The sequence below is a fragment of the Mesocricetus auratus genome, unplaced genomic scaffold (genome assembly GCF_017639785.1).
Source record: "Mesocricetus auratus isolate SY011 unplaced genomic scaffold, BCM_Maur_2.0 Super-Scaffold_100009, whole genome shotgun sequence".
NCBI lineage: Eukaryota > Metazoa > Chordata > Mammalia > Rodentia > Cricetidae > Mesocricetus > Mesocricetus auratus.
The window spans coordinates 20,901,657-20,905,070 of record NW_024429193.1 but is presented as its reverse complement, the minus strand read 5'-3'; positions in this window follow the sequence as shown (position 1 = coordinate 20,905,070).

Sequence of the window (3,414 nt, the reverse complement as noted above, 5' to 3'; positions counted from 1 at the left end):
TCTCATCCCCTCATCCCCCCTAGTTTACCCAGAAGATCTCATCTATTTCCCCTTCCCAGGGAAATCCATGCATCCCTCTTAGGGTCCTGCTTGTTACCTAACTTTTCTGGGTCTGTGGATTGTAGCCTGGTTATCCTTTACTTTAAAGCTAATATTCACTTATGAGTGAATACTTACCATGTTTGTCTTTGTGGGTCTGGATTACCTCACACAGGATGATTTTTTCTCGTTCTATCCTGCAGATTTCATGATGTCATTGTTTTTTTCCCCACTGAGTAATACTCCATCATGTAAATATACCACATTTTCTTTATCCATTCTTCAACTGAGGGGCATCTAGGTTGTTTCCAGATTCTGACTACTATGAATAATGTTTCTATGAACATATTTGAGCAAGTGTCATTGTGGTATGTTTGGATATATGCCCAAGATTGGTATAGCTGGGTCTTGAGGTATATTGAGTCCCAAATTTCTGAGAAACCACCATACTGGTTTCCAAAGTGGCTGTGCAAGTTTATATTCACAGCAACAGTGGAGAAGTGTTCCCCTTATTCTACATCCACTCCAACATAGGCTGTCATTAGCATTTTTGATCTTAGATATTCTGACATCTTCAACAAATGATGCTGGCATAACTGGATGTTGGCATGTGGAAGACAGGTGGTGGTGGCGTACGCCTTTAATCCCGGCACTCAAGAGGCAGAAACAGGAGGATCTCTGTAAGTTTAAGACCAGCCTGGTCTACAAAAGCTGGTTCCAGGACAGCTCCAAAGCTACACAGAGAAACCCTGTCTTAAATCCCCCCAAAAAAGAACGCAAATAGATCCATATCTATCACTCTGCAAAAAATGCAAGTCCAAGTGGTTCAAAGGCCTCAACATAAATCCAATTAGACTGAACCTGATAGAAAAGAAAGTGGGAAGTAGCCTTGAATGCAGTGGCACAGGAGACAACTTCCTGAATAGAACACCAGAAGCACAGACACTGAGATTGACATTTATTAAATTGGACCTTGTGAAACTGAAAGCCTGAAGAATGGGAAAACATCTTCACCAATCCCACATCTGACAGAGGGATGATCTCCAAAACATATAGAGAATTCTAGAAACTAGACATAAAACAAACAAACAAACAAATAGTCCAATTAAAAATGGGGTACAGATTTAAACAGAGAATTCTCAACAAAAGAGTCTTAAATGGCTAGATATACTTAAAGAATTGTTCAACATCCTTAGCCACCGGGGAAATGCAAATCAAAACAATTCTAAGATACCATCTTAAACCTAGTTATTAAGCTTAACTCTCAAGATGGCACTTGACCACTGATCTCTATCTAAGATACTGGGTGTGGCAAAATGGAATCCCTCTGCACAGGAAACCCTCCTGTGTCCAGGCCTGTGTTGACTGTTGAATTGTCCCATGGCTAGGACCATCAGTCACTTTTCAGTTGCTTATCTTTTGGATGCAGCATCAGCTCCATCAGAGAGCCACATTTTAGCCGTGTGCTGCCTGTCCTTCGCATTGTCTTCTGCCGTTTCTCCCTACTTATTGCCTTTCCCATTATATTCCTTATGCTAGCGAGTCTCCCGTCTCTGTTTGCAATGCCATTCGACTCTTCTCATTCATTGCATGCATGGCATAAGCTTCTAACCTGATGTGTTACCCTGGGAACTTCAAGCCATTCATGTTAAGTCTAATTTTTAATGTAATATTGTTATTTATTCTTTGAGAATTTCACACATGCACACAATGTCTTTTGATTACATTCTCCTTCCCTTCAACTCTTCCTGGATTCCACCCCTATCCCCACCCCAGAATAGTCATTTTTATTGGGTACTTTCCAACTTTCAGCTTTTGATGATTTTTAGCCAATAAATTCTGGGTGAAATGGATTGGGAACATAAAAATGTATTTCTTTCAAACATCACCTGGTACACTAATTTGAGAATATTTTACTTTTCAGACTGGTAGGTTATGAAGTTTTGAAAAACCCTTAAGGAGTTTATCAACTGAGCAAGTTTGCCTCCATGCAGGCACCGCCCTTGTGTGTCCCGCTGTCTTTCTTCAGGCACTGCCCGTGTTAGTTCCCCTGCCTTTGTTCAGAAGCAAACAGGCTTTTGATTGATGAGCTGAGTCTTGCTCTTGAGACTCAGAAGTCTCATATACCATGTCCATACCTGCCTACTCTTCTCTACTGTGCCTACAACACACGCTAGGGCTCTCTACTGTTGCTGCTGAAACAATGGCGCTTACGTACAAGCTGGATTCGTTGGCAGTGCTTTCCCTGCTGGGTTTAATTTGGCGACTGCTCTAGAATTACTAACTTCTGAATTTATATAACCATACTAAATCAGATTTGCTGCATGTATTGCATTACATTGAGAGATTTGTGGCCGTATTTTCCATTTGTCGGAGGAAAAGGTTTGCTGATATATAAGTAGTTGAACAACAAACTCTGCCAAATGTCTTCTAGGTTGGTAAGAGTCCTTATTCTGTGTTACAGAACTGAAGAGTTTTGTCTAGAGATGAAAGCCAGCCTCGCTGTGTCACTCCACAGGAGTGATATATTACTGGCAAATGGAGAGGTTACTGGAAGCTGTGGTGTGTCACTGTGACAACTCACCACTGTCAAAAATAAGAAATACCTTGGACACCCTCCTATCAAAAAGAAAGCAAATTCAGGAGGATCTGGTGTGGCTTCATACTAGAAAATAGTGGCTTAGAATAGCAAAACAGGTAAATACTTGCCCAAAGGATTTCCTTTAGGGATGCAAGGACCTCTGTGTATAGCAGGATTCTAATTCCCTGGAAGTCTGGATTCCTATGTGTGTAATCAATTCTGATTACAAATCAAATCTAGGTACAGATTTTTACAGATTTTCTTGCATCAATTACATGTATGTATTTATAAATACATACATGTCATTATAAGGTGTGTGTGTGTGTGTGTGTGTGTGTGTGTGTGTGTGTGTGTGTGTGTGTTGCTAAAGACTGAACCCAGGGAAAGACACGGGCTCTACCCCACAGTCATACCCCTAGCCCTCATTTATAGTTAGCCACTCTATCTAGCAGATCTATGAGGTCTGCAGAGTGGAGTGCAAATGCAAATGCTTAAAGATATCCCTAAAATCAGCTGCCCTACATAACAACCTGTACTTAGAAGCCTGCAATTTATTCTTAATCAACTACGCTGAGCTGAATTAATCTGACCTGTTTTTATATTCTCCGAAATAAAATGGATAAGGATGCATTCTTCCCCTTCGCAGCAGAGTTGACTATTCAAACTTTGCTAGGTTCTTATTCTTTATCTCAACATAACATTGTATTTCTTTTCATCACTTGATTTGCAGGAGGGTGGAGCTTCTTGGGGTTGGGAAAGTTTCAAGGCTGTGACAGTAGGCAGAACGTCCAACT